This window comes from Aquila chrysaetos, chromosome 12, assembly GCF_900496995.4.
Source record: "Aquila chrysaetos chrysaetos chromosome 12, bAquChr1.4, whole genome shotgun sequence".
NCBI classification, from domain to species: Eukaryota; Metazoa; Chordata; class Aves; order Accipitriformes; family Accipitridae; genus Aquila; species Aquila chrysaetos.
This window is the reverse complement of record NC_044015.1, coordinates 22,058,298-22,076,447: the sequence shown is the minus strand read 5'-3', so window position 1 is coordinate 22,076,447 and position 18,150 is coordinate 22,058,298. Positions and strand designations below refer to the sequence as shown.

At 41.2% G+C, this 18,150-nt stretch overlaps 1 long non-coding RNA gene across 2 annotated transcripts; it reads right to left on the bottom strand.

Annotated features, from left to right (window-relative positions):
* Positions 1–1,927: 1,927 nt before the first annotated feature.
* On the bottom strand, positions 1,928–15,585 carry LOC115349476. Of its 2 annotated transcripts, none has more exons than XR_003926107.1 (4): positions 15,557–15,585; positions 11,612–11,675; positions 4,325–4,426; positions 1,928–3,577 (listed from the first exon to the last, which is right to left on the bottom strand). It is a non-coding gene; the product is annotated as an uncharacterized LOC115349476 (long non-coding RNA). The 2 variants fall into 2 exon arrangements; XR_003926108.1 differs by having other exon boundaries at positions 1,928–2,682.
* Positions 15,586–18,150: the final 2,565 nt, after the last annotated feature.

Genomic DNA, 18,150 nt, shown 5'->3' with positions numbered 1-18,150 from the left:
TGAGCCACCTTTTCAAAAAGCTTGCCTAGAAATCCACTTATTACCTTGTAGCACTTGATATATGTGTTCTTCATATTCACTCTGAGGGTATTTGTAGAGTAGTTATGTAATACACATACGGTCCTCGACTTAAAAAACAGGATTACAAATAATGGCCATCTTTCCAGTTTATTCCAAGACAGAGGCAAAACAAGAAGAAAAAAAACACAAGCGATTTTAAAGTGCAAATTTCTGAAATTTCACTCATCCTATTGGCAGTGCTTTTCTTCCCATCACTGATATCAGGTAGAGATAGTCAGGCATAATGAGGAACTAGCACAGGGGAACTGTATTAATCAAACAATGTTCAAAAAAAGTTTAATTAACTGCATATTTTGTAAAAGCCACATTTCATTACTGTTTGTTAGGAAGATGGAAGCATGCACTGGAAACACTAATTCTAATTATTACTTCAAGTGGGAGTTTTGGCACAAGGTCAAGGAATAATAGAAGAATGTGTGAATCTGTGCTACAGCGTAGCAGTAAGACTAATCATTTGAATAAAGCCAGTTGCTTTTTCTTGGACTGTCTGTGTGCTGTTCAATGTTCTGGATGAATCTAACACAATCAGCCTGTTCTCTGGTGTATATCCACTTCCTGCTGACTCAGGGCAGCTTGCCTCTTCTGCCATTTATTAAAATGAAACGTTCCTATTAAAACACCATTTTTCAGAGAGATGACCAAATAGATATTAGTAATGACATTATTAAAACTATTTTGTTTAAAACGAACTGTCACACTTGTGCGTTGCAAAGCAACACAAACAAATCTATTTCATTTAGTGAGAGATTGCTTTGAAGGGCTGGATTTCTTTCTCTCTATTAGAAGGTATTGCAGAGGGGATGTGATGTGTGCTCCAGGAAACTGCCAGCTTTTATAGCTATTAGAAAGGAGGAATACTGTTTCTAGTACTCTCCATAGCAAATAATGTATAATTCATGGACTTCATTAACATGCAAATATGATCCATGGTCTCCTATGTTTATATCTCCTAATAATCTATTAATGGTTTTAAAAGTAAAGGGTAATAGAAACATTTTGTATCAGCAACATTTACTCATGGTTCTCTCTGTTTTTCTCTAATTGTATAGTGTAAGCATGTATAGAATTAAAACAGAAACAATGGAAACTAATTAACCTATGATTCTCAAATAAATATTTATTGAACATAAGGTCACTGCCCAATAATTTGTGATTCTGTAATGAAAGATCCTATTATCATTAGATGACAACATGCCTTAGAAATGCTTGAAATGACCCCTAGACTTGGAAATAGCATTTGTATTGAGATTTCAGCTCCCCCATCAAACATGGGTGGAACAAGAAAACAAAGAAACATCAGATTCATCTTGAAGACTTGGACTTTTTCAGTTTCCTTTGAAATAGCAGAAGGATAGGTAAGATTTCATCCTGATGCTCTTGTCTGACATTTTAGGATCAGCTACTCTCCACTTCCGTATTCTAACTGAAACTTTAGAGTTGTCAGTCTGAAAAAATGCCAAAACCCACTTCTTGCTATTGTCCGAGCAGAGTCTATACAGCATCGGCAGGCAGATAGTTCCACATTTTGGGGGGGGGGGGGGGTGTCTGCTCTGGGCACTTGCTGCTTGCAGGTTTGCATGCTTTCCCTCCTGCTCTCTGCGTTGCCGTTGCACAACCCCTGAGCCCGAGTGCTGCCACCGCGCCGCCCTCCCCTGCTGCTCCCCGTGCAGCCGGTACCCCAGCCCCATTGCCGAGCCCCTCACCTTTCCCTCTCTGAAACTTCACAGGGGCATCTGCCTAGGTAGTGATTTCACTTCTGTATTTATCAAAAGCCACACAAAGAGAAACAGTGCAAGACGTGGGCACATCTGCTCTTTGTAAAAAAAGACATACAAAGCAACGGTGCTATAGGCAACAATAAACCATTTTAATCAACTAATGGAGAGAAACATCCTGCCAAGGACAGTTTTGATGATTTTCGTATTACATCCCATAAGGACTGGACAGTGTTTTAGACCAGGGTCAAGGACCTTTTCTCTGAGGCTGAAGAGTTTGTCTGAGCATAAGGAGAAAATAATGTGTCAATCCCCACAGCACCTCTTTATTTTTAATAAAAAATGTTCCTCATGTCACATAATGATGGGAGGAATACTGGACTTCTAAACATTCATTAACAAATAGATATAGGGTCATTTTTTAAAAAATGCATATATGATGTAGGAGCCCTTTATTTTACCAGCTACCTCCTTCCAATGATGCTGATTTCTCAGAAAAATGAGAACAAATTACTTTGGGCTGCGAAACACAGACTGGACTTTCACTCAGCATCCTTAGCTCACCCTTCTGCGCTCCTCTTGGCAACTCTGTGGCGTGCAAGATCCTGACCGCAAGCTTGTGTCAGTGTTTTAATCTTCTACTGTGATGACCTTTTTCAGGTTAACTGTGACTAAAAAAGTCAGTCTCTTATCCCCACTCTTCTATGTCACACCTCTATTACATCTTCCTTCTCTCTGAAGCACAGAAGAACACTTAGGTACATGTAACCCTTCCAAAAATGAGAATTGCCCGAAAGCTACAGCTGCATGAATTTGGGAACCTGGGTGGTGTGTCCACCAGGAGAGAGGCAGTTCAGAAAACAGTTTGTACGCTATTCATATTGACCTATACATGTAGAAAAAAAATGTATTTGTTTGGTGGAGGCTACCTGTCAGTATAAACAAACACAATTACACTCACAATGAAAATACAGCAATTTTACACAACAAAAAAAGCCTGTTGGTACATACACTTCACAGTTCGTTACAGATTTCCCTAATTAAATGAATGTAACAAGTTGATTAGACTTCAGAAGCTCTGAGAAAAGTCAGATCCACTTATACTGAAAAGTAGGACTCAGAAATAAATTATTCACAGTTGATTAGACTAAGACAAGCATTTCTCAAACATTTCTCAATACTTCAGAAAAAGTGACATATTGAACTCTATTTTACTGTGAGGCTCAAAATGGCAATTAACAGTCCTAAGCTGCATATAAAACCCAGTATGAACCACGTTTACAAGAACATTGTGTGTGAATCAAATTACGTTATCTTTGGTTTGAAGAACTTAGAAATAATTGCCAATAAGTATTCATGTATAGGACCAGTTTTTTGAAACAAGTTATTTTAATTACTACTAGTGTCAGGAGTACGTGTAGGCGATTTTATTAGACTTAATGTGTTTAGTGAAGCTCCCTGAACTGTAGCTGGTTTATTTCTGTAGAGGATGAAATATTTAATGTATCTTTATCATTTTTACTTTCTAATATTGTATTTATTTCTAAATGAATTCCCAACATTTGATGTTTTTATCGCTTTCATAGAGAATACCAGTATGAAGCACAGTGACATATTATCATCAAAAAGATCTGAACATCATGTAGATCTGGGTTTCTATATACCACACTTGTAACATAAATACCCTTCAAACTGCATGCATTTAGAGCCCTCTACATTTGTACCCACACCTGGACCTCTGATGCAGCAATGTACAGGAGCCCTTCCATGAAAGGATGTGACTGGGAAAAAAGGGAGAGAGGGAAAAGGTCCCTAAGAGCTGAACGTCTTGGTCCTGAAAAGTGATAAGAAATCCTTGCTGCTTTTAGATCATTCACTTAGCAGCTTTTTCACTTCTAGCAACATTTTTCTCAAATACAGAGGTCCTTGAACCCTCCACATCCAAATTATTTAAAAAAATTATCAAGCAAATGATATCAGCAACTCTGTCAATAAATGATGCTAAGAAGGTAATTTCAAGATAGCCATACATGCAAATGATAAAATCTTAGCGCATATGTCAAGCAGCCTTTCAAGTTATATGACTTGTGGATTTGCTTCCTTTTCTGTTTTTCTGAACCACCGAGGCCATACATTCACGCAATTTCAAACACTGCAGTGACAATCAAACCGCACAGAGCGAACTGCACAGCCCATGACATGCCAATATGTTGTGCTACAGCTGGGAGATGGGCCAGGTCACATCCTGCCTGGCACAGCAACGTGCAGCAAATAATCACAGGCACAACGCCGCTGCCTCCTCCCTCATGCAGGAGCAGACCCTGCTGGCCCTACACCAACAGGACTACTGGAGGAGTAAGGCAATAAAGGTAAAGCAATGTGGCACTTCATGATAATGCATATTTTACATCACCCAATTCCAAAGGTAGACTAATTCCTTAATATGCATTATCTCGGACATGTCAATCCCATGTGAAGGTTTTACAGACATCTGCAAACATTCATACTTCAAGGAACACAATACTTACGCACTTTACTGGTGTGATATAAATTAGCAGTTTCCCACTCTTCATTGCCACAATAAATCCACACAGAAAGAACTGTTGGTATATACAACACCACCAAAGAGCCTGAAATAGTAGTAGTGAATTGCAGTTATAAAAATAAATTTCTAAAAAGAAGAGAGAAGAGAAAAGGAGACGAATGTTCTAATCTTACCTTCATCATAATCTTATTAGCATTTCTCAGTGAGTAGTTCAAGTATCAGTCTATACTCTTATGAATCTGTCTCATAAATATGTCAAGTGCAAAGTATAGTTATTTTAATAGTCTGTGTTGGTGGGCCATCATGGATTTAATTAAGAGACAACTAGTGTATGAAATATGACACAAAAGCACCAAACTAAATGGAGAAATGTTTTACTGCAGATTTAAATCAGGGACATAGAAGTAATGATGATCTGGCCTTAGAAATCCTACTTAAATTTAATTAATGCAGACCAGCACAGACCTGTTCATATAGGAACAAAAAATAGAAGCATTAAAAATAATGATTTAAGCTATACTGTGTTATTTATAAAGACATTTGCATTATCTCCAACTGCATTATGTTATTTATAAATGTGTGTTGGTTTGTGGCTCTTAAATTAGTTTTAAAAGGCTGGAAATGCAAGTCCAATAAAAATTGTTAAAATAATACTGTCCTGTTTCAGCTGGGATAGAGTTAATTGTCTTCCTAGACCACGACAATTACTTTCAGCTATCCGTTTTTCCAAAATGAAGCCTTTATTAATGCTTCCTGCCTCATTTTGAAGGGTCTCAGAATGCTCAAATCATTCTGCTACGAAATTGCCAATATCCTTCTAAGGTTGTGATGAAAACTGTGTTATTTTCCACCCAAATTTGCTCTTCCTCCATCTTCTCAAAAAGCAAGAGCATAGTCAGCACTGTGAGTATTCAGGATTAGATCTTCACGCACTGCACAGTCCTTCCTGCTATCATTTTGGTGTACTGTTTTGACTTCATGGGAGATTTGGCAAGACACAATGTTTTTAAGAAGCAATGCAAGAGTACATATTTTCACGTTGAAATTCCTTACTACTTATATGAGTTTAACACTATTTTAGAAAGACAGAATCCGATAATTCCATGAAACTATTCCAGTATCTCAATCCCATCTTGCAAAATCATTGACTGACAACAACCTCAGTTGCACTCAAGTTGAAAGCAAGGCTTACTATTGATTTGTAAGGGCACAGAAGCAGACACTGAAAATATACAGTTAAGTATATGCCTGTCTGGCTGTAAGAACCGATGCCTCGGTCAACTATCACGACTACATTTATACATGATTTTCATGTCTAAGACTCTCCATTTTATTAATCTGATCCAGCAGGTACTAGCTATCGCATGTTAACTTTCTCAATTCAAGTGGCTTCCAGTCATTTAGATTAGAATAACCTTTAATTGGTTGGTTGCTCTAGCAGGCAGTTAAAGTATTCATAGATCTTATTAACCTTTTATTACTAAAGGAGAAGAAAAAAGGCAGTGGCCAGAAAACATCATTAAGTGAACTTCATCCCAATTTTCAGAAAACTCGGAGCTGTGGACTCTAGCTGCTCTCCAAACACCATAATTTGGAGTGCCAGGAATGTAATAAAAACTGTAAATTGACACAAAAATGAAAGTGCTTGGGAGAAATAAATTCATAACTACTTTTATTTTTTGGTAAAGAAAACATCAAAGGTTTGCAACTCAGCCTGGAAGGCAAAAATGGATAAAAGGAGAGTGCCTATAGTTTCAAAATATTTTTCTCTTTAATGAACAGTTGAAAATATCCATAAATCTCTTCCAGTATCACTGTATTTAAAAAGCAGTCAAGTCTTTTGTGCCTGACATGTTTATAGTAAATCTATTCTCATCTGTTGTGTTTGCATAAATTGTCCAAAAGTTCATCCTGTCTTGGCTGTCTTTCAGTATTCATTAGTATTGAAGTCATTTCTGGAGTAAATGAAGGGAAAAAATGCCCAGAAATTGAGATAATGCATAGAAAGAACCAGACTTGTGACGACTAACAAGAACAAACACAGCTTTATTCAGCTAAATTCACAGAAATTTGTTTCTTATTGCTAGGGATGAAGTAAACAGTATGAATTGTGTGTGTAAGTGCCTAATAAATAAATACAGGCAATCAGGATGAAATTCTGAATAATATACGATAAGGTAATAATATAGTCCCAAATAGGTATTTATATGGATGTCTAACTAATCAAATAGCTCCTGTCAGAGGTCTGCTGTAAGCCATCACCTGGATTTAGCATACCTTTGCACCTTCCTCTGATAGTAAGAATTACAGTGCAGAAACACAATGTCAACCCCAATCTTTCACCTTCTTCCTCAATTAAGAAGACATATATCGCAAAAATGAAGAAAATTACATTGAAGGAGTACTGCCATGTGGGTACAGCCTGAAACGCGGGGCTGGCTGAAGCCCCTGGGGAGGGATGGAGGGAGGCGAGGCACTGCACAGCAGAGAGCACCCATCTTCCCATAGGACAGAGGATTCGGGTGCCCCCAGCCTCCAGGGCTCATCCTGGCTTGGCTGTCCCCTCCATCTGGGATTCTCCCCGGCACCCACAGCCTGGCTGTTTGCTCATCCAGCTGCAGCGGTTGGAGGGATCCCCGTGCCCCTGCCTCGCTGTGCTGTGCTCGGCTGAGCCTCGTGGGTGTTTGCAGGAGGCAGTGTAAGCACGGCCCCCTTCCCATTGGGGAGGCAGGAGCAAACACTGAGCTTTCATCTTCTCAACAAACACACCCAAATTCAAAAGCTTCCTCTCAGGAATAATTAGAGCCACTTTGGGTAGCATTGTAACTAGAGCATCTAAACACCTTTTAGGTTACTTTTAGTACAAAACAGTCACTTGATAAGAAGGGCTGAAGATCAAAGACATCATTTGCTGAGTTACTCAAGTAACCAAGAGGTGAATAGGTAAGAAACAACCATACAGCTGCATCGCAACCAAAGAAACAAGGAAAACCAGAGCTTCCCGGTCTAGACTCCTGTGGAATCAAACCTGAAGATATGCAGGCAGAAATTTACCCTGGTCTACTCCCTGCACAACATGTTCATTAGATTTTAAAATAACAGGCCACTATATCTCTCAGCCTCAGGGTACAGTTTCTGTGATTTCCATTAAAAGTCTTGTTGACAGTGGGGTTTGTTCACTGAAGTGCGAACATACAATGGTTTTGCAAAGAGTTTATAGAGTAACTTACATTCACAGAAAGCTACCCACACCTCTGTATCAAAAACAATTTGCAGAATTAGATATTTAACAAACAAGTTTGAGATCTGCAGTGATTAAATTAGTGAGATAATTAGCACGATATTTAAGGTTAATGTTCACAAGTAGGTTAATTATATCCTTTCCCAAATTTCTGTTTTCATTTCGCTTGACGCATGTTGCAATAACAGTGAAAGTGAGGCCACACTTGCAGAGATGGCAGGCAAGGCAGCACGTATCACCAAAGGTATCAGAGGCTAAATGCACACTTCTGAGGGAACCTTTCTCCAACATACAGTCTTAGAGCTTTGTATTCTTCATGTCCCAGCAGTTCTCCAGCTTTCAGGGTGAATTCCCTTGAATAACACTTCAGATCTGTATAAAGAAACGTTTTCTACAGGGCTTGTGGGATTTCTTAGCTTCAAGACTTCACACAGCTCTCTAATGTTAATTACAAAGGAGACAGCGTTTAATGCTTTATACTGAATTCAGGCCACATGCACAGCTCCTACGTACAAGACTGAAGACCCAAAGCAAGACATAGAGCTGAAACTCCCGCTGATTGGACTTCGGTGAGGTTACTTCGTGTTTACTCTAATGAAATTAAGAACAACATTTTCTGCAATTGTCAGCAGGACAGGTGTAGACAATCAAGCAGGGAGTCAAGTACTACGATAAAGTTTTAAAAAACTATTTAGCAGTTATTTGCGCAGAGGCAATAGGACACGGCATCTGGATTAACATACATAAAGCTATTTTGCAAACATGTCAAGCCAGCATGACCATAGGCTCTGAGACACCAGGAACCACAGCCCCGTACATGGCGCAACGCTCCCCAGCCTTCTGTTCAGCGACAAGCTAACGCTGCTCAGAAGAAACATGCTGAAGCTTTCTAGTAGCAGAGCGAACATTTTTCAAAGCATCTGAACACTGTTCCCTCTTCTGCCTGACAGAGACTGTCCATTTTCATCTCCTCAGTGTACCAAAGCCTAGGGCCAAAGTTCCCAAACCCTGACAGGAGGGGCTGATGGACTAAAATGCCACATGCGGGACTGAGCTTCAAAATTTCAACCTCTAAAACAAGGGAAGTCGAGCCCAAATACTGCCAAACATTATGGTATTTAATATACAGAACTTATTTAGACAGCATGTGTCATTTGTAATCGTTACATGCACCCTAGCAAGTTTTACGAGGTTCCCCCCCTTGGTAAACATATGAGGTGTAGGCTGCTAAAGGCCTCCCAGCCTAGCCGCCCTCCCCCGGCGACATGCAGCCTAGTAAAAAGTTCATACAGCCATTTTCAGCATTTTTCCATATGGAAAGACGGCTTCATTTCACGTTAGATACAGGGCTGCCGGCGGCAGCGACACTGGGGCACCCGTGCTCACGAGCCGCGCAGGATCACGTCCCGCCCCAGCCCTCGGTGCGAGCACCTTCGCCTGTCACCACACGGTGAGGGGCGATTCCCGAAGACGTGGTGCTACCTGCTTAGCCTACCGCAACCCCTGGCGTTTTGATCCTCTGAAAGAGGGTCCAGTTCTCCCCCTGGAAGGGGGCATTCCCTGGCTTTTAATTTACATGTGCTTTCCCTCCTGTTGACTTCACGTCTCCTTTCCTTTCGTGTTTCCCTCACGTTGGCCCAGCTCTCCCTCACACGGGCTCCCCGGGCAGCCAGGCCCAGCCTGTCCAGCTCCTTGCTCCTCTCTGTGTGGGGCTGTAAAGCTGTTGTTGGAAAAGGAAAGCAGACTCTCTGCTCTCCAGGGGAAGAGGGAAGCCCTGACTGTAAGGGAGAGCTGAATAAAATGGTTTGTGTCAAATTTTCTCCTGCTACCATTTTGCTGAGTGAAAGAATGGATCCAGAAGTCTTATCGCTGTCTACAGAGGATGTGCTTTTACATACTGCTATGGCTATAAAAATCTATCTTCTGAGCAAAAGAAGTTACCTTTTAAACTAGAGCTAGCCACAACAGCTTGTTTTCAGGTTCTGCAATGTGAGAAACTCACAGCATGCTGTGTTGAAAATTTGAATCGTTTTCTGAATTTTTTTAGCTGCAAAATTTTACTCAGCTTTGTTTTATTTATTTATTTGTTTTTTATTTCAGTATGGTGCTGTTATTTGCTAAATTATTTGATCATTTTGCCACAGCATTACAAAACACTAACTTGCTGATGCCTGCTGGACCCTGCTGATAAGGAGGCTCACAAGAAAGGAGCTGGTGAAAATCAGTCTCTGTCCTTTTGAAAAATTAGTTGAAGCAATTTCACATTTCTACTTTCCCAAAAAGACACTGCAACCGTTTCTCTTCCTTCCTTATGTATTGTTCACACCACCGCAACATAAACACATGCTTCTCTATCCCACATACCTACTGCCACAGACAGAGCCCTCTTCTGCATTATTTCGGTGGCAAGGACAGAGGTAGCGATGCTCTGGGCTGCACTGTATTTGCACAAGCGACTGCTGTGAGTATACATGCAAGTAGAGCAACTGATTTTTGAAAGGCAGTTAGATACCCAACCAGTAATTGTGTGCACAATTACTGTGATTACACATGTAATCATGGTCATTGTGCTTCCAAATGATGCATGTGCTATTCTAAAAATTCGCTGCTGTATTACTAAAATTAATGGGAGCTTTGCCGTCAATTTGAACTGATAGAGGATCAAACACTGTGTATTGTAGCAGTAGTCTTGATATATCCAAGAGCAAATGCAATTTTTGCATCCAAAATGCTAAATTTTCAGTGTATTGAAACAGTAAAAGAGGGATGGAGACAGTTTCTTAACATATCTAGGTATATATTCATTATGCATTCATTAATAAATTATCATTTTTGAATAGGGTTCTCGATTTGATTCAAACTCCACTGACATTAAGAGAAAACCAGGGCTCTGGATCAAGACTTCTTTAATGTTTCCAATTAGCTTGGGTTATACAGCTGTGTGTGCGTTTGTTCATGGCAAAATCTTTGGCTTTTGACTGCCTTGTCTTTCAAGAGTTAAATGGGATTTTGCAGAGAAGATGCTGTGCGATACAGTAGGTATGGTGATATGTAGTATTTCACAACTAGTCTTTGTCCATGTTCTAACAATATGCATTAAATGTCTTACTATTGTCTCCTTTTCAGATTAGTTTACAGCCCTGTAGTTCCAGCTGTTTTATTCTGAAACTCTAAAACCCTATCGCTAGGGAGTTCTGTGTAATTGCCCATAATATGCACCACATTATCCATTTCAGGAACTGTGCTGAAAGACAGCAGCAATAAGGGGTTTTCTAAAGGCAGTCTGGTTTACACTAATGGATCTAACAGGAAGGAAATGCAATTTGAAAGAAGCTGATGCATATGTTCTATTGTTGAATATAATGTTTGATTTAATTATTAACTGTCTGTGATGGAAAGTCAGATCCTGCTCAGTTCTGCTTACACTTTGGTACTCTGCTACCAGTAAAAACAGACAAGATTCAGTCCGAGGATTTAAGAGTTCTTTGTAAAATACTGACATTTAATTGTGCTTTTATAAAATATCAGCTGAGGAACCTCAGCCGCATGCTTCTTCCATACAGGCTGGCTTTCTTTTATCAAGGTAAATATACAATATAGAAGCCGACTCTCTTTCCTTCTTCAGCTGCATAAATCAGAAGATTCTCAAAGTTAATGATCTGCTCCAAGTATTTAAATAAATATGATCCAAATTGAGTTCATATTCAGTGCTGTTCATGACCTATTCATTTTTATTTTATTTTGCATTTCATGTCATACACATAGCACTGCAGTCAATCTACTTTATCACTGAGGAAGTACACAATGGACCCAAGTCAATTCTTAGGAAGGAGTTAAATTGTGCTGGCATGACTTTACCTATCCTTCTTTTATCAGGGACGGAGGATCTGGCAGACAATTTCACTCCAATTCTATAATTGGTGTTTTGTGATTTCTAGTAAATTGTTGCATTGTGTTACAAAGGTCCCTAATTCCATGTGTGGGTATTAACATGGTGTAAGGAATGAACTCATTATGAAGAACTCTTACCTGAAATTCCATTATCCTTTCCTCACCATGGTGACTCCTATCAAACTCATTCATATAACGTAATCTGGAAAGAAATAGGTATTGATGCTAAACTGCTGCATTTTCAGAGGAGTTTAAAGTTAAAATCATAGCTCTCCTGCATGATTCAGACAAAACAGTAGTTTAACACCGCTAGTAAACAAAATAATTGAGCAACGTAATTTCAGTTTTGTATTTTGTATCTGTCTGGTAAGATTATTACCTTTGACACTATCTTAAGCAGATGCAGGACTGGAGTTGAAATTAAACAGTAGTAATGATATTTGGAGTGCATCCAGAATGATCTTCATTGTTTGTGAGAGTGGCTTCCACATCATTATTTGATCCATAATTTCTCATCTTCCGTTAAACATATCTTTCTACATGTAGTGCACACAGCACTAACTCTGTGGGACGCGTCTTCCTTTGCAAACTCCAAAGGGATTGGTTACTTTTGTCTGGAGGGTAATAGCAAGAAATGAAGTTCCTAGGAAATACACTGCCACGCCTCAAACACCTAATTGATTTAGACAGCTTAAGAAAAAATAGAGACCCCTTCCACAGTGTATTTGCATTCTTGGTGTCAGTCAGCAGACTTCAGTCACAGATTATGAAAGAGCCACTGCAGCAAAATCCATCTCAGATTTATCTGGAGATTTCTGCTTGTAATCTCTTCTCTGTTGTAAGGATCTGAGAAGATTTTAGGCTTTTTAAAAGCCTCAAACATTTTGAATATTTTGGTTTAGAGAAGTACCTGAGAGCTCAGATCAAAATATATCCAGACTGCTTTAGACCATGACTCCCAACACAGCAGATTCCTGCTGGATCTTTCCTGGGTCAAGAGCATCATAAACCCAATCTTTCTTAGGCTGTTTCAGGACTCCTGCTTTCAGCCTTGCCAGAAACCAACAAATGACAAGGTGTGTAATTTCTTTCAAAAAGTTAACAAAAACCTGCAAAACAGGTATGAGCTGAGGTCAGTTCTCGTTTTGGCTAAAGCTTTCTCTTAGTTTCACTGTTACTCCTGCTCCTAATTAAAAGTTTATTGAAGCACTTTGCATAGTGTATTGAAGAAGCAATTGTTGGAGTGAAAAGAAAAACTGTCAGTTCTGAAAATAGCTTGGACTGCTCATGTGTCATTCTCAGTATATGCTGAAATATCCAGAAAAACATGGCTCACACTGTGGATTGCATCAGATACCCACACATGTATAAGCAACTCTCTCCCCGCCCTCTCCTCCTGAGGCTCATTTTTATGAAACACATGGTTAGAACTGAGCTGTGCTTTCTGCCATTGGAGCAAGCTACAACGGAGCAGAGCACAAAGGAAATTTATTCCCCTGGCGTACGTAGGATCTGCCTGTAGAGCTCAGTGTGAGAATTAAGAACAGACACTTATGGTAACCAGCACACTGCAGGGGTTGGGGGAGAAGGAGGCTGGTTCATTTTCTTGGATCCCATGACCAGAACTCAGGTAAGGCTACATATGTGCTGAGTGTCAGATCATTTGCAGACCAGGAATGCCAGCTTTTCGCCCAGGTCCTGGGAGCTCATCCTCCTATCTCAGCCATGCCAGAACCCATCCAGCCTGAGCATTGCCAATGCACCTGTACGATAAGAGTTGGTGCGACCAGTCCACCCGCCCGTCCCCTTCTCCCCTTCTCAACTTGCGGCTCCCTGCACTGTTCATGCTTTGTCTCCATCCTGAAGTACTACCCTGTGTTTGCTGGCTTCGGCATGTCCAAGAGGGAGATTGAAAACAGTATCAGTGGCTAGACAGCAGGGCAATTGAAAAAGGGTGCTGTGGAAATCATATTCATAGGGAGAAAGAAGTGTATTCACGCAGGTGTTTCTCCATTTCTGCTGTGACTCCTCTAGGAAGCAAAACAGGTGAGTTTGCTGCATGCTAATCAGGAAAAAGAACATCTGAAATATGCATCTGCACATGAGCATCTGTGCAGAGTTTCTCCAAACCAGTTCTCAAGTGCATTTTTTTTCTCTGTGGGCCTCTTTTGTACTTTGTTGTGCCAAGAGGCTTATTTTGTATAGGTGGAGAGACCCCTATCCACCAGCCATCAGGGAGTGCTATTAATATGCAGCATCTTGAATGCATGAGCTGAATGACAAGCTGGCAGAGTTTGAGACTGTGTGGTCCAAGTTTATGTCTCTCCCTGAAGAGGCAAAAAGCCCCTTCCCAAACTCTCTGCCAAACTGTGCAAAGAGATGAAAGAAAGGAGAATGGGCAACCTATTTTTCTGCTTCTCTCTTCCTAATACCTTCACACTATCATTTCTTTCCCCTGGCCACAGTTAATGTGAATGGCCGCTTTCACATAGTTTGCTCCTGAACTTCAATGTTGAAACGGAACACGATAGCAGAGCTATTGAACTTTTTTTTTTAACTGCTTGTGGAAGAAATCGGAAGTATTTATTAGACTTTTTATACATACATCATCTTTTGGATTCATGTATCGTTCTCCATCCTCTGCCTGAAACATCCCTACAATAGTGAGTTAAATTGAGGTCCTGAATTTTAGGCATATTTGCACTTTGCTTTTGGTCACATAGTGTCACCATGCAAGACTCAACCCAGCAAGTTTTTCAGCCTGGAAAAACTCGCTGAGTTTTTTATGTGCCTGAGTAGGAAGAAAGGTACCTATATGTCTCATTATGGACTAGTTACAGCTGGATCTAGGAAGAGTCAGTGGGTGTTTCTTACTCTCCTCACCTAGAAGATGGGGAAGGATGCAGCGGGAGGAAAAGGAACCACACAGCCACCATCCCCCGCCTCAAAACAAGCTGCTGCCTGGGGCTGTTCCCAGCCATTCCGTGGGGCTCAGGAGCTGGACTCTGCTTGTGCAAATTAGCTGCACCTGCAGAGATGTTCGCCTGGGTCCTCCTGTACCAATACACGCCGGACTTTTGTTACCACATAACATAACCGTACTGTGGTTTGTTTGTGGAACTAGTGCCTTAAACAGCTGTCTTTGGCCTTCACCAGCTGTTCAGCTTTGGGGCATTTAGGAAGAATTAGAGAAAAAAAGAGCCACAAATAAAAAATTTGCTTCAGAGTCTTGCGATAGAAGAGAGAGAACAACACAGATCGGCCCACGTGTGTCCACCTAGCCTAGTGGCAATGTCTACCATGTGAGCAGAACTGAAACAAGCCCACCCCAGAGACCTTTCCTTGGTGCAGCCATTCCCACCAAGCCTGTGCAGCCAAGTGAGGAACTGGCTTTCCACCTCTCCATGGCAGTGTGGAGTTAGGATCTGGTTTTGCTCTACTCGATCCCAACCGGCTGGGGCCTCGCAAGCCATGAGTTTCAGACCAGCAGCTCCACAGCAGTATCCTTGCTAGAGCCTGGCCTGATCAGCAAAAGGCTCCACCCCAGCGTCCATGCAGACTACTAACAGGAACAGCAAACCGGGCTTTTTCAGATACCAGCTGTTACCCTGGCATTGCTGCCTCCCTCTGTGCATGCCTTTGTCATTCCCTGAATCTCTGCTCGCTGCACAACTCTTGGAATGAGTTAAAATGACTTTTGGGATGTTTTCCTCTTGCCTTAAAGGACTCATCTGCTTTTGTTTTTCCCTCAGTCACAGCAGAACACAGAAAATGGTCTACATGGAAAATGTGAAAAATGGTTTCTATGTAAATCGGAAGTAATGTCAGCCAAATTAATTTGTTAATTTAATGTCTAAAAATCATTTCGTATTCCCCATTTACAAATTTATATTCTTTCTTATGGGAATGTACTTTCTCCATATTCGATACATTTTTTAACTGCTCCAACTATTTTTCACCATTCCACAAAGCAGGTTCATTTACAAGTGATGCTTATCGATCACAAGGGAAATTACATCTTTTATTCCTTACTATGAGATTGAAGTCCTATCCCTTTTCTGGGAAGATTATGAAGTATCTTACCAAAAATTCCTTTTGAATCAGGGATCAGGGCCCGTAGGGATGGTCAGACGAATGCTGCCAAAGGAATAAAATTACTAGCCACAATGCATCAGCTTGAGAAAAAAACAGTTACAGTCTGTGGAGTGATGTGGAACAAGTATATACTTTTATAATGCTATAGAAATATATACCTTTATAATGCTATAGAAAACATGACCTTGTTTAAAATTATGTCATGCAAATGTGTAAAAATTTAGATTATTAAGAATCCCATAAATCAGACAATCTATTAATAGGATCGTCCATGCTCATGCAGGAGGGGCTAGCAACAAACTCTCACTGATACTTTAAATTTGGGAAATGCTGATTTTTATCAGCTTGCCCACACAAACAGTGAAGAGATTTTCCAGGATGAGAGTCACGTGGGTAATTTAAACTTTCCTGCCGACACATCTCCGTTGTTGAGTGCATGTAACCTCCCCGCGATCACAGACTGGTGCTAGGCACGGGTCTTCCACAGAAGAGAAAATCAAAGCTTTGAATCATATATTCAAGGGCCTCTCACTGAGAGAGAACTGAAATAATTTTAAATAAAATTCCTCGGTATTGAACAAACACCACAGCAGCATGGATGCCAGCAGCAGAAGCTGGCAGGCACTCGGGCTGCCACCCCAGCTCCGGCCCCGGCTCTGTGTAGCAACGGGGGCAATTCCAGCTGTGGCAGAGCAGACACGGGAGCATCCCCGCGAGCAGATGGACGAGCTGCCTCCTGTGGCAGGCAGCACCGAGCTCTTCCTGCTAGCGAGGCCGTGCCTGCAACATCAAGTATCCTTTCCCTGAGCACACTGTGGTGTTTGCTAATTATGACACCTCTGCATATTGCTGATATCCTTACAAACATCCCATTCTTTCTGTGAACCACAGTGGCTTTACACCAGCAGGCAGAATTGGAGAGAAAATATCTCCTTGGAGTTAAAAACGCACCACCTCAGCCTCCTGCTCAACTCCCCTGTGGGGCAGACACCACCAAATGCCACACACAACACATCCACAGGACAGGGGCTATTTTAATGACACCAGATAGACTCCACTTACCCTGCTGTGGGTGTCCTCCAATGCCACTACAGTGCAGAATAACTTTCCCCTACACCAACTGTCAGCAAGACAGATGTGGATTTCCTTAAAATAATAAAGGTCTGAAAATAAAAGCATATTGATTCAGGCTATCTTGTCAATCACAGGGAAGAAGAACAGCCCAGCAGGTATAAGGGGAGTTTGTAAAAAAAATGTGCCTTTGTTTCTAAAAACCAGCAGATTTCCTCTGAGAAAATATTTTGCTGGAGACAAGAAAGACCAAGAGAAAAAGTTTTCCACGGGATGGAAATAAAATGGTTCCAACAAAAACTTCATTAGCACCTTCAAAGGCAACAGCAAGAGAAGCTGAGCAATGTGCTATGCAGCTGGACTGAGCTCAGTGGGCACCTGGTACCTCTCACCTTGCACAGGACCCTCAGCCGCTGTTGGCACTCACGTATTGCCCAGGTTCCTGAGGATGCTATACTGGTGAGATACCTGGTTGTTTTGAGATACTACTGACACAAAAGGGCAGCAGCCTTCCACGCTTTGGATCTTGCTGTGTTCCCCCTCATTCGCAGCAGGAAGGATGCTGCCGGCCTCAGTCATGCTGCATCACGCTGCCTTCTTTATGAACCCCCTGGACCCTACAGCCAGCGCAGGCACTTGCTGCCAGCCCTGCAGCATGGGAAGGCAGCACAGGGGCCCAGGGCACAGGGCTGCACAGACCGACCCAAGGCATGAAAGCCTACAGAGCCTTTATATTAACCAGAGCTTCAAAGCTGCAAAAATATTAACACCCACCAAAAAATAGGACCGTAAAGGTCCTTTAATAGCCCTATACTGCTCTTGCCATGAGCTGTAAGTGCTTAGTGAGGAAGGAACTATTAAAAAATTATTGTTTATGAGCTCTCTGTGTGTGCCAGTATAGGCACAAAGAGTATTCCAATTTATTTAAAAGGTTACATATCAAAACTGAATATCCAGTACAACTGTGTTATCACATCATATAGCTTTTACACAGGAAATCCAATTCTTGGCATGTATGCCTTCTAGGCACTGGGGCTGGATTCCCTCACTAACAAAACTAGAGATGAAGAAGTAATACGTAAAAAAATAATTTATTCATCCTTCTTTTCTTGTTCATAAGTTGTCTACAAATCACTTAGAAAACTCCCCACATAATCCCTGGCTTTAAATTACTCAAAAATTTTTTCCAATAAATAGTATTTTAGCTTGCAGAATATTTGAACATGGGATTCAAGGTACTCAGCACCTTTGCAAGAGAAGACTGTTCATGCTGAATAATTCAGTTGTCTCAGTTTCAGAAACCTGATCTGATTTCTTTTGAGCTGTATGACCCTCTTCAGGTACCTTATGCATCATAAACAACCTCCCCCTTGCCTGCTGCTTGTTAGAGGCACTGGCTGTGCCTGCCAAGGGAGGCTGACCCAGCACTGCCTGTTACCTGCCTTCAAGCTGACTCTAGTAACTAGGTGGGAAACCACTGCCCTGCTCTGAGGGAATACCTGTACGCTAGC